Below are 14,084 nucleotides of genomic sequence, written 5' to 3'. Positions count from 1 at the left end.
ACTGAATCGAACTGAAGATCATGCTGACATGCGCGATATCCATGCTTTCGGTGGTGATACATATACCAAGAGTGATAAGTCGGAGTGTAATTGCGCCAAGTGGGGGCCTACATAGTAGAGTTGTTGTTGTTGTTGTTGTTGTTTTAATTAATACCTGATCACAGTGGATTCGACTTTGACTCTGCGTATGTAACTCTAGTTATTGACCCGAATGTCCTTCGATAAACTGCGTTTCTTCCTTCGAATCCGGTGCCAAACCTTAACCGAGGTGAGAAAAGACTCACTCTACCTCCGAGTGGTTCCTGGACCGTGGAATGGCGCACGTTTATAAAACTCTCCTTTGGTGACCCCCAAGGGGCAGAGACTTTTCTAGAAGTTTGGAAACAATTGCCCTCTCTTGAAATAATCTGACGGTACTTTTTAACAGCTGTAACGATCTGCCAAAACTGCACTTGGATTTCATCCTCCTTTTATCTCGATTTTTCAAGAAGTTTTGACACAATGTGGCGGAACCAAGATTGGGGGTATGCTTTTTTTCCTCTCTTTTTATTATTTTTTTTTTTTTACATCTCGACTCAAAGTTACTTAAGTTTAATTTCACTACTTCATTTATTTTTTCGTCATCATCTTACCTTTTGCTTCACTTGTAATCAAACTGACTGTGTTGTACCGCTATAACAGGTAATGTGAATAGAGTAAGGAACAATTTCCGCGAAAACCCATCCAGTATAACTATACGTAACCCCATCAGTTCTGTATACGCACGATTAGTGCATGTATGAAATAGACTATGTGCGCATCTATTTACCTTGTATCATTATCATATATGCGATCAGTATCATATCAATAGCTATACTTTGATCAATCTTTCTGTGAGGTGACATATTAATTGGCAATAAATTTTGGGAGATTAAAGTTTATGGTTCTGTCTTAAATTGTCATATATGTATATATATATATATATATATATATATATATAAACATTACTCGCACTGATTTCGTGCAAATCTCGTAACATTGAATCCTTCTCCAAATCAGAATACCCCGAATGATTCAGGGGCCCTTGTCATAAAGATTAATCTTGTAGGATTGATGCAATTCAACAAAATACATTTATGCTCGATCTGCTAAAAACTTGTGCTTCAAATCAAGTGTATAAGTATATATCGTTTCGTTATGAAATAGACTTACGATTAATCGTAACCTTTAATGAAGCGGGCCTCAGACCTGCTGATTTAATGAGTTGAAGGATGATCATTATTTCTCTCTCTCTCTCTCTCTCTATATATATATATATATATATATATATATATATATATAGGTATATATATATATATATATATATATATATACTCAACCAAAGAAGTAAGTTTCCCTCTAGCATTTTTGGATATATCTCAAAAAAGTATTTTACCGATTTTCATATTTCAAACGGGAATGGAGATGGAATTTTATTACTCATAACATGAATTGCATGTTATTGCCACCAGATATCATTACTGGTGTGAAAAATGCATTTTATGTCAAAATGCATGGAAAAAATTGCTCTTTAGCCTTATTGATTATGGACATATCTTGCCTAACAGATGTCACCCTTGGTCGGCCACTTCTTAGCAGATCTTTGACCTCTCCAGTTTCCTGAAACTTTGCTCTAAGTTTCCTTAAGCCATTGGGCGAAACGTCTAGTCTCCTGGCCACCTCCTTAACCGGACCCCAGCTTCAAGAAAAGCTGTAGCTCTCCCTCTTTCAAAAATTTGCAGACGCGGCATGATGCAAAATGGCCATAAGCAAATTAACGTGATCAACCCAAATTGGAATTAAAAAGCACATGGCTTCGACCAACATTTTCATATTGAAAAGGCCTATTGTTTAAAAAGTATGAATAACATCTGTTTAATAGGGAAGCACATTGTACCGGAAGAAATTCCTGAGAATTACATAACAATTTAAAAAAGGTCATTTGCTAACTTGCATAGGAAATGTACACAATACGCTTCATATAACTGCGAAGTGCAACTTTTTTGTCCATGCATTTTGACATAAAATGCATTTTTTTCACACCAATAATGATATCTGGTGGCAATAATATGCCATTCATGTTATGAGTAGTAAAATTGCCTATCCATTCCCGTTTGAATTATGAAAATCGGTAAAATACTTTTTGAGATATATCCAAAAATGCTAGGGGGAACTTACTTTTTTGGTTGAGTATATATACATATATATATATATATATATATATATATATATATATATACGGTATGTATAAGATCGGGGAATTCAAGGGTTAATGTGAACTTCTAGTTCAAGGGCGCACTTAACTGCTGTCGATAATGATTGCGGTTACAGGAATTTTTGGCATTTTCCTCTGTGAACCACTTTGATTTTTATACCTTTTGTGTGCTCTATCGCTTGTATTTCCTTAAAACTTACCACAAAGGCGGAAAAGAGCAAATTATGGTGTAATCTTATCATCGCGGTTCGGAAGTCGGTAAATTCTGAATTCGAGCAGCTTTGAAAATTACTTTCACTTCGATGTTTCAGTTGCTACGTTGTTGTATATACGCTCTTTGGTTTTGTATTTCGCAAAACTTTCTCCTCATCCGAGGTATTCACTGAGTCAACGGAACAGATTACTTCACAGAAAAAAATGATTTCCTATGTGCGTTGCAAATGCACCTTTATTAATAAATTACATGGCTGACATTGACATTCTTTTTGAATAATTCACTGAAGGTAAAAAAAAAGAAAAAAAATCTTTTTATGTCAATCAATATTCAACTGTTACGCTCTCCCTGCAAATGTAATGTAAATGTAATGTAATGTTTCAGAACGCTTCTGTATTTAGGTTCTTAAGATGATGACTAGCTTTAGAACGGTAATGTCTACATAAAATGGCGAATGAAGAAGACTGAAAACATAACTACATAATGTAGTGTATTACCAATTAAGACTATGAACACGGCATGAAATAAAGTTTAAGTTTCACAGGAACGTGTACCAGTCATATCAAACTAAAAAATCCATCGAAACCTGTTTCCGTTATAGACGAAGTTTGTGAAAAAAAGAATAATGAAAAATCTTGCACTGAAGTGCTTTATTCTTTATCTTTCAGCACTTGAATTGAAAGTAGGCAAAATGTTAAGTATAGTTATAAAGTCATATTCTGACATCTCTTTTGGAATTTGCTTATGCTCTGAGTTACTTTATTTTGAATTGTAACAGGCAACATAGAGTTGATTTCTCGAATACGTATGATGTGAAAACACTTGAAATACGATTTTTCAATATGTGTTTGTCTTTACGACTTTCCATATGTCTTTCTCTATACGGCAGCTATTACGAACAGTTTTAATCAAATAAAAGATAGTCTACCACTTCCATTTTGCATTATCATTACATTTTTACTTCACTTTATTTCCACCATGTCGTAAATCTCTTCAAACTTTTGTTAAGGTCTGAACTGCATTACATTTACAACCCTTCTCTAGCCCATGCTTACAATGCAATTCTAACTGTTGGTAGATTTAGCTGCATCACTCAGCAGCGCTTGGCTGGTGCATGAGAACTCCATGTCCATGTAAACACACATAGATGGAGCTGTGCTACATTTATACAGTTACCAGGTTTTGCCATAAGCGGTTTCTGACGTACTGCCACTGATCTCTAACATAAAGATCCGTGCATGCTATCAACAAGTGTTATTGCTATTACAAGTACGATAAGCCCATCATAATATCATACAGGTTATCAAATTCTTTCTATTAAAAACGTGCGACGCTGCTCAGGTTTTCGACGTTAACTCGTACTGTATACCCTATATAGCTATACGTGATGAGGCATAGCATAGGAGAAAAAAATGCATTCGTTCTTGCATAAGAAAGTTCGATGATATGATTAAATCATAGGTTTCGATTCCATCACATTTTCAATGATTTACACAGGTATAATCTCACATCTATCTATGAGTCTACGGCAAAGTAGATTTATTCCTCGGTATAGTCCCTCTGATACAATACAGATGGAGAGACTCACAACTCACGCACCGAAATGATCCCACTTCATTCATTCACCGCAAAGAGCAACCCTGCAACGATTTTTAAGTTACCTTTAGAACATAGGTAACGTATTCATTCTCCATAATAATTCCACACCTTTGGATTTTGGGACAGTTTTACAAGCTCTATTATTATAGGCCTCATCATATTTCGGTAACTTCTTTGCGACATCTTCATAATTATCATGATTCGACCATGAACATTTGTGTTCAGTATGTTGTGGGTTTTTTTTGCGATCACAAGACATGGTTGTATACATTAAATTTGTATTCTCTCTTGTATTACTTTCAATGACTTTCTTATTTCTTTAAGAAAAATGGAAACATAACATTAAATTGAACTAAAACTGAAAAGAACTGAACAGGAGATTGAGAGAACATTTATGAATACCTGACTAGATATCAAAGGAGTGTCGCCAGGATGTTTGTTATGACATTCGTTATTTTTTTTTTCTTTTACTAGTCATTCTTGTTTCCTAATTTCAAGGCTCCAAAGGAATTCGAAAATTGTTGGGAAATGTTGTTAATAAACAAATAACACATTTTGAAATATGATAGGTAACAGCAACTCTATTTCGAATTATTGTTAGATTATTAAATCTACATTTGTTTTATATTTTCATGTCGAGTGATTGTAATTACTTTCCAATCATTAAATGCCTAAACCTACTACAAAGATTCCAAACACATTTGACGGACCGAGCACCCCCTACCATCCCCAGCCTCTGAATGAAATAATAAAGTGAATATATTCTAGATTCTTTTCGTGGGTTTTAACTCTCTTTCAAGGTTTGGTTTTTAAGTCAACTCCTGCAACCCATCAAACAGTCCGTATAGTGGAAAGGGTAATTTCTGTATATATATTTTTAAAGCACAATATCAACATGTTACCATTAGTGTCTTTTATCGTATATGATTATGCATTTTCTTTTCTTTCATTTTCTTTTCTGTAATAAAAACGTTGAAACAACCAATAATGAAATTGAAACTAAATGAAACTTTACAATCAATCATGATAAAAGTTACTCATGTTAATATTAAAGTGCAAAATGCCATTAAAACCAACCGACGTTTGCTGTTAAGAGTAAACAGAGAAATTTCAATATATTAAAGTCACGGTTGACGCAGAATCGCATTGGGACGTACATATTGAATGATTTTGTACCAAAATTAGTAAAATGGTTACTTATATTTGTCGGCTATATTGTAAATATTCAAGAATTGAAGTTGATGCATAATTAATTTTGTTAAATCACTTACTTAAATACGGTCATACAATGTGGCGATCCGCAAACAGTTTCCCTCTTTCAGACTCTAAAAGATAAAAAATGGATCCTTGAAACAATTTCAAACATTAAACTCTAATCTTATACTTATTCGTACGCAGAGCTGCATCTGTATCTGATGATTTACCTGAACTTGCGTTTCACTTGCGTTTTTGGTCATCTTAAACAGTACCACCCTTATTTTTTGTTTGTTTTTTGTTTTTTGCCTTTTTAACCAAGCTTTCAAGACTATGACAAAAAAAAATCAAAAGGTGTGATAATTATTTCTCATGTTTTACATTTTACCCTGCTTTCCTCTTCATTCGCAATCTATTTCATCCATGTTTTCTAAATCAGTTTCTGTATTGTTTACTGTGAAACATCTTATGTTTCATGTATTTGTAATGTTTTTTTTTAAATTACCCATAGACAGTCAACAAACCATCTCGGGAAGTAAATGTAATGTGTAACTCCAGTACAAGGAAATGACATGGATAGTCTATATAGAGGAATGTATATATTCTGACTGTTTGGGAAAATGGTCTTGTAAATCATTTTCAATTGCGGGTTTCATGGAACACCAGACCTATCAAGTAAATGCTTTATCGTCTTTCCTGTGATGGGTTGTATGTGGCACTTTACTATAGAACATAATATTATACTACATGTGTTTATTCTAACTTCTTTTCTTTCTTTCTTTTTTGTCAAATAAGGAAACACACAGACTTCGACAGTAAGTTTAGATGCATTTCTCCAGAACAAGGAAAAAAATGGCATCAATAGCCTATTCTGTATATAGTACATGTGGACAATGTGTGATTACATTTTCACAAAATTGGCAAAATATTAAAACAATATATGTTTGTCACAAATGTGTTGAATGTTCACCTTCCTTGACCTAGGTTTAATTGGATGACTGAGAGAGCGTGTCTTTGGGGATTTTAGGACTTTTACTTGACTTCGACCCTTTCATAAGTTTATGCATTGAGTAATTTTCAAGGTACGAAGAAAAAGTGCAATTTCTGTATTGAATAGTAAATTGCTACCATTTTCATCTGGCCTTTGACCCTAAGATTCAAAAGAGAATCACTGTCAGGCAGAACATGCATAAATATATACTAAGATTCAAGATAACTTGAGCCACTTCCGAGATATGGAGGAAGAGGTAAACTTCAGCACTTTCACTTGATTTTGGACCTTTTGACCTTTGACCTTTTTGCCCCCCCCCCCCAAAAAAAAAAAAAAATCCCAGAGAATCTCTATTGGGTTATACATGCATATACCAAGTTATTGAAAAAATAATCCTGCAAGCATTGCATTTATAATGAGGGAAATAATAACATTTTCAAGAGTTGCCCTTGACTTTTAACCCCTGATCTTTGACCCCATGAACCCAAAATTCACTAGATAATCACTGCCAGTCAGTACAGGCATATGTTCTATGAAGATACCTTGAACCATTTGCAAGATATGGAGAAAAAAGTAAAATTCTAACATTTTACTCGACCTTTTGACCTTTGACCTGATGACCCCAAACTTTCACAAGAGAATCTTAATTGGGTAATATGTATACACTAAGTTTCAGGAAAATATCTTCAGGCATTGCATAGATAATATATGGGGGGAATAGTGAAATTTTGAGCATCTGACCATGACCTTTTGACCTTTGACCTTGAGCATGTGCACCCAAAAGTTGATTGGCACAACTTTACCACCTTATACACACACATGCCAAGTTCCATTGTAATACCTCAAAAGGTTTTTTAGTTACGCTGTCCGCAAAATTCATTACGAACGGACGGAAAGACGGACGGACGGAAGGACACGGACAACCCGAAAACATAATGCCTACGGCACCACTTCGTGGCGGAGGCATAAAAATACATGTATAGAACGTTTCGCGGTGATGTCGCAATGTTCGTTGCTTTTGCTTGTGGCAATCAGAGCATATGACACGTTATGAGCATGTGTGGTAGCGTGGCCGAGCGGTCTAAGGCGTCGGTTTTAGGCACCGATCATTTCGATGGCGTGGGTTCGAATCCCATCGCTGCCAACAAATTTTGATTTTCTACTTCAACTTATTACGTCGCATCTTCAAATTGCATGAGTATGATATGTTTTTTTTTTTCTCCTCTCGACGATATTCATCAGTCCATTACGTGATTTCCAGAGATATCAGTGAAAAAGTGATGAAACATTGGCCAAAAAACAAGAAGATACCAAACGCTCCTGAAGCAACAAATGAATTTGATTACTGTGTACGCACACTTGAATAATGAAAGCAGTCTGGTCGCTTGGGAATTTGATTACTGTGTAGGCACACTTGAATAATGAAAGCAGTCTGGTCGCTTGGGAATAGTAACAATGTTTTGCCTCATTCTCTCTCTCTCTCTCTCTCTCTCTCTAATTATATGTATGTATATATATATATATATATATATATATATATATATGTTTATATATATTTATTCATTCATTTATCTATCTATTTATTCATTTATTCATTTATCTATTTATCTATTTATTTACTTATTTAGACGTGAGACAGTAAGGTATTCCACGGGAGACGTAGCTTCTTCTTCCTATTTCCTTTATTTTGTGTTTATATTTGCACACGCCATGACAGAGAGGTTTGTGGTTTTGTTATTTCACATGCATGTATGTCTTGTTATAAATATCACTGGCAGAGGCACATTATTATTTTCTCATTTTGTTTGCATAGATCCTGATGAAGGCCGAAACGTCCGGAAGCTCGAACACAAAATAAAGGAAATATGAAGAAGAAGCTACGTCTCCTGTGGAATACTAAACTGTCTTACGCCAATAATAATGTCTCCACGACTGTATTATATGTGTAAAGATGTGATAGTTGATTGCAACTACAGTGCTTACCTATGTGTTTGTGTATACACACATCATTGCATTAAATTTGGGGTAGATCGTGTGCCCACGATGTCAAAAAATAAAAAAAAAATAAAAACACGAACGGGTAGATAATGCGACTCGATTCTTACCAAGATTTGCACAATGCGCAAATACACTGGCACGAGGTCAAAGTCCAGATAATGTCTTTGGAATATACGAAACCAACCAGGGGGCAATCTCATTAGATACTTAGTCAGTAATTTTCACTGACAAATTGCTCTCTGCCAATCAGATGTTTAAAGACTGTTTAAAGACTTTTAAAGATACTGAAATCAAGGATTTCGATATCTCTAAAGAGTTGTCAGCCACTACGAAGTTTAATGAGACATTGCCCTAATACTGTTTACTGTCACTCCCACTGTTTCCCCACCGGCATTCGAGGACGTCTGGTGAGAGAGGGAATGATGTATCTTCAGCAGCTTTGGCCAAGGATTCCGACCAGGCGTTCATGGAGTCACGTGACCCTGTCCTGTCTCATCAAGAAGTTCATCACGAAAAAGAAAAAAAATACACTGATGTTTATGACTACATTCATACATTCAAGGAGGCTCAAGAGATTGGAGTTACGACTGTCGTTATTTCCCATTAATCCATGTTCGATGCCGCCACTCAAAAATATTGTGCCAAACTGGATCTGCCTCACAGAAAGGAAGACAATAATGAGTCATGCCTCATTGCATAATGACAACCCACTCTACGAGGATTTTTCTTTATGATGGTGATTACTTTCCGCCATCCCTATTCATAAAGATGAGCGATACAGTCATAATGCTAAAGACAGGGGGATGCTCGACTCAAAATTGGGCAAATATTGCTAAAATAACAAACACAGTGAGACAGAAAAACAATCACAACAACAATCAAAATTACTCAACTGGACATGTCCTGGCACTAATCTTACACATTGACGTATAAAGAGTTCTACTCAAGATTTTTTTTTTTTACCATGTCAGTTTTAATTGCTGATATTAAACGGAAAAGTGATGAGATCCGCTGTTCTTGAGGATTAAGTTTTACACATTTTCACAACGTACAGGTCTGATTTACACTTTTGCAGATATTTCTGGAAGGGATTGACTCATTGAGAACATTTCATTACATTTAATGAATAAACAAGTGAAATATACCCGATATCACGTTAGAGTTCAAAATGAATCTTCAGATTGCTCAGAAATGATAGCGGCGTCATGCCTCGATCATCAAAGGCACAAACTTAATTATGCACCTGTGGAATTCTTTCGTGCATCACTAGCAAACCAAAATTTGTTTGAATAGTTATAACCAGTTTGAACTCGACCAGCTCATGAACCTCCTAGCTTGACAAAATGTTGTGTTTTCCTATTAGCGCTAGCAGTCATAACAGAACACACCCAAATTTGTGTAAAAAAAGTGTAAATTTAAACAAATTTCCACAATTAATCTGCCTCTTGGTTTTCGTAAGGGTGGTCGGCAAAAATTTCCGTTTTTCCAGTATTCTATGGCGTGAGAAGCAGAATAAGTTTTAGGAAAGTTTGTCTCGAACTTCTAATGGAATATTCTTTGCGTTCCCTTACCTGCTAGACTGTATAACCATTTTATTTCGATGGTTGACGTGTCGAATACTTTAATCATACAGTTGGTGGTGAATAAAGTCTAATCGGTACAACATTGCAACAAAATAATATGATGTACCTCTCCTCCAATATAGTATAAGCGTTTGTCAAACACCACAACGCAACTGTTACTTTCAGGTTCAATTTCCATTTTAGAAATACACACCTTGTACTGCAGCTTTAGTTTAGCTATGGTCGCATGTGTAAAGATTGATATGAATTATTTGAACGCAAACATTACAAACGAAAACCAAACTTGTCTGCTGCTTCTGATACACTGGATTCAATACTTAAAGGGGATGGCTAGTAACTGATCAGTGGGAATCAGTGGAAATGCTGGGAGATGATTGTTCCAATCCTTATGGGATTCATTCTAGAGTTCATTGTATATCTATTGTTGTGTGAAAATGATTTGCTTCAGAATGGTCTCATATTCAAGTAATGTGCAATTTAATGCTTCCAGGTTAGCGTCCCTGGTCAGTGACGGAGCATTAATCTGCACATTACTTGAATATGAGACCGTTCTGAAGCAAATCATTTTCACACAACAATAGATATACAATGAACTCTAGAATGAATCCCATAAGGATCGGAACAATCATCTCCCAGCATTTCCACTGATTCCACTGATCAGTTACTAGCCTTCCCCTTTAAACGGCGGAGTGCACGGTAGCGTGGCCGAGCGGTCTAAGGCGCTGGTTTAAGGCACCAGTCATTTCGATGCCGTGGGTTCGAATCCCACCGCTGCCAAAGTTTACTCTTTTCTTTTTCCATTTTGTTTATTTGCAATCACCAAGTACAATTACTAATGCCGGCAATTTCATTAAGGGATTAGTCCACCAAATAAATAGTACTTTAAAAAAATCTAGAACGTCAGAAGAGTAGGACTATGTGTTTGTAAGCAAGTGCAAAAATAAAGCAATTTAAAAAAAAAAGAAAGTATATACCTTGGTATAGCTGAATAAAAACAATACATGTAAAAAGCAGATTCAGTACTAGATGAAACAATAACAGTCGAGTCTTTGGGTGTGCAGAAACAGACTGGAACAACTCCCAGATTTTTGTGTAAAACATACTACCGTTTATTAGTCAAGATACAGAGCATATCAAATGTACTGCAAAGGAAAAAATATACAGAAAACATAACAATTGCGACTGAAATTACTGCAATGCAAATTGAACATTTACATACACAAAGTGCTAGAAAATATTTTCGCCTAAAAATGTCGCAGGCAACTCTTAGATTGAGTGATATCTACAGCAATGTTTAGACTGTGCAATAGTCTTCTGATGGCTAATACTATATATGCTCGGGAAGATTGACGCTGATTCATTCCAGGCGTTTTGTAACTCTCGATTTTTCTTACCTCAATCATACCCGACATTTTTACATTTCATTTTTGTCCTCCAGTGGTAAGACGATTGAAGATGCCTTGACATTTTATGAATGTCAAAGAACTCGTCCTATGAGGTTATGAATCGTATAAGTATAGGTATCTATTTACTTTATAACTACGTCTATTTAAAATTTCAATCTATTTGTCATTGAATTGTTATATTTGTGTTTATGAATTTAGAGAAAATGCAGAAAGCAAACATTCGAATAAACATCTGATAACGTGGGCGTCACCAGGGGGGGGGGGGGTGCGCTGGGTGCGAACGCACCCCCCTTCAGAACCTTAAAAAAAAACAACAAACAAACAAAACAAAAAACAAAAAAAAAAAACGCTTCAGTCTGCGAGCGACCTCAACGCCGGACGCTAAATAATTGTTCTTTTTTATGTCTTATTTTTTTTTTATCACCAGGAGGAAAGAAAACAAACAACAAAACAAAACAATAACAAAACAATAACAAAAACTAAAAACAAAAACAATCGCACCCCGGCTCTGGCAGCACTGATGCTATACCATACAGTGTTTACTATCTATCGACCGTACTGTATACGTATAAGGTATATTTCATTTGTTGTGCAACGGATTATCAATTCAGAAAATGCAAAAGCTCCATCGCATGGGAGGGAGATAACCCGCCCACACCCTCCCTCGTTATAGGTCTCCAATCAGTGGCGTAACTGGAGGGGGGGGCACGTGCCCCCCCCCCCCTCCCCAATCCGCTGGGGGAAAAAATATCAAAATGGTAATTCAAGAGTTAGTAAACTGCTTTTGAAATTGACATGAAAGGGTAAGCAAGAAATTTTTTTTTTCTCTAAGATTTCTTTCAACCATAATTAAAGAGCCATCAATAATTGTGTGAAACATTGTTCAAAAAGCCCGGAGCCGACAAAAGATTGTGATTCCTCGTGATTCCTGGTTGGCATTCTGAATGATAAGCAGGATGGAGCAGTGTACTCAGAACATCCCAACGGCAAAGAGTCGCTGCAATGTTGCGCAATGTGATGTAGAATATACACCTTTATACCTCACACTTCGTTATATCAAAGCTAGATCACTGAGTGTTGCTTTACAAACTATAGTCTATATTAAAATGCCTTGCATTACCAATAATAAGACTTGACCTGGGCTATTTCCGAACTTTTCCGTGTATAAAACACACACACACACACAAACACAAACAATTAGGGGATGCTCTTAAGTGCAGATTTTGGACATCCTTCCCCCGCTTGGTCACTTCGACGCCCCCTCGCTGGTCATACCTCCCCCAATCATGAACATAAACCGACATCCTTGACTACCAGTGGCGCACCGCCCCCCCCCCTAATTTCCAAAGCGAAAAAACATAACTACAAACGGCAGTTTTTGGACTGTAAAATGTCAAATTTTCACGCTCGCTCGCTCCGCTCGCTCGTATTTAATCGCTATGCCATTTTCCTGATGTTGCTGCCAGTATTAAATTGCCAGTAGTTGCACCCGGTGCGCCCCCTTAATTTCCAAAGCGAAAAAGAATAGCCACAAACGGCAGTTTTTAGACTGTAAAATGTCAAAATTTTGAAGCTCGCTCGCTCCGCTCGCTCGCATTTTAATCAATTCAAACTTTAGTTCATTTTTTCGAAAAGAACATAAACATTTCACTTTCTTGGGGAACATAGAATAAGGTTGCATAATCAAAACAAAGTAAATTGAGAAAACATAATATTGTGGAACCTTGGGGTAACAAAAAGGTTGTAAGGAAAATTGATTGACTGAAGTGATACGGACGATATGATCGTTATGCCATTCTCCTGATGTTGCTGCCAGTAATTGCCAGCAGTTATGATCGGTGTGCCCCTCCCCTTAATTTCGAAAACGAAAAAATATAGCTGCAAACGGCTGTCAAAATTTTCAAGCTCACTCGTTCTGCTCGCTCGCATTTAATTGTTATGCCATTTTCCTGATGTTACTGCCAGTATAATTGCCAGCAGTTGCGCCCTGTGCGCCCCCTTAATTTCCGAAGCGAAAAAATATAGCTACAAACGGTAATTTTTTGACTGTAAAATATCAAAAATTTCAAGCTCGCTCGCATTTAATCGCTTTGCCATTCTCCTGTTGTTACTGCCAGTAATTGCCAGCAGTTGCGCCCGGTGCGCCCCCCCCCCCCCCCGCCTTAATTTTCAAAGCGAAAAGATGAGGCTAAAAACGGCATTTATTAAACAGTGAAATGCCAAAATGTTCGAGCTCGCTCGCTTCGCTCGCTCGCATTTAATCGTTGTGCCATTCTCCTGACGTTGCTGCCAGTAATTGCCAGCTGTTGCGCCCGGTGCGCCAACCCCTCTTTAATCTCCAAAGCGAAAAGATAGAGCTAAAACGGCAGTTTTTGGACTGTAAAATGTCAAAATTTTCAAGCTTGCTCGCTCCGCTCGCTCGCATTTAACCCTATAAAGCCCAAGGGGGGGCACATTGTGCCCCCCTACCAGATTTCCATTTGCCACTCCTTCGCCCTTTATCCGATTTCAACTAAATTTGGTGACTTTTCCTAAAATCTTATTGCGAACATTTTGATATATAATTTAGCTATATTTGATGTTGCTGGTTGCCATGGTAACCATAAACTGACAACCATGTCAGTCAGATTTTGCATCTTTTTTCTGTTCACATTTTATTTAACAGCATTACAGTGGATGAAATGGGTGTTTCTTGGCTGAAATTTGTTGAAGGAGCAAAATTTGAAGTAATTATGGTCCTGGAAAGTTTTTCTTATTATTTCCTTTGTTTTTATGAGACAAAGGCATAAAACAATAGATATAATAGAGATAATTGAAAAAAATAATATTTTCTAAAGATTGCCCTTCTATTTTGTGTTATTTTGAT

The 14,084-nt window shown here is 36.5% G+C and overlaps 2 non-coding genes across 2 annotated transcripts; both read left to right on the top strand.

Moving 5' to 3' along the window:
• Positions 1-7,293: 7,293 nt before the first annotated feature.
• Trnal-uag (transfer RNA leucine (anticodon UAG)) lies at positions 7,294-7,375 on the top strand. The gene has a single exon. It is a non-coding gene; the product is annotated as a tRNA-Leu (tRNA).
• A 3,132-nt stretch (positions 7,376-10,507) lies between these two features.
• Positions 10,508-10,589, top strand: Trnal-aag (transfer RNA leucine (anticodon AAG)). Its single transcript has one exon. It is a non-coding gene; the product is annotated as a tRNA-Leu (tRNA).
• The last annotated feature ends 3,495 nt before the right edge of the window (positions 10,590-14,084 follow it).

This window comes from Diadema antillarum, unplaced genomic scaffold (genome assembly GCF_040938485.1).
Source record: "Diadema antillarum isolate AM-2024a unplaced genomic scaffold, OU_Dant_1.0 seq00000364_RagTag, whole genome shotgun sequence".
Lineage (NCBI taxonomy): Eukaryota > Metazoa > Echinodermata > Echinoidea > Diadematoida > Diadematidae > Diadema > Diadema antillarum.
The sequence above is the reverse complement of the archived record's forward strand: the minus strand, read 5'-3'. Positions and strand labels throughout refer to the sequence as shown.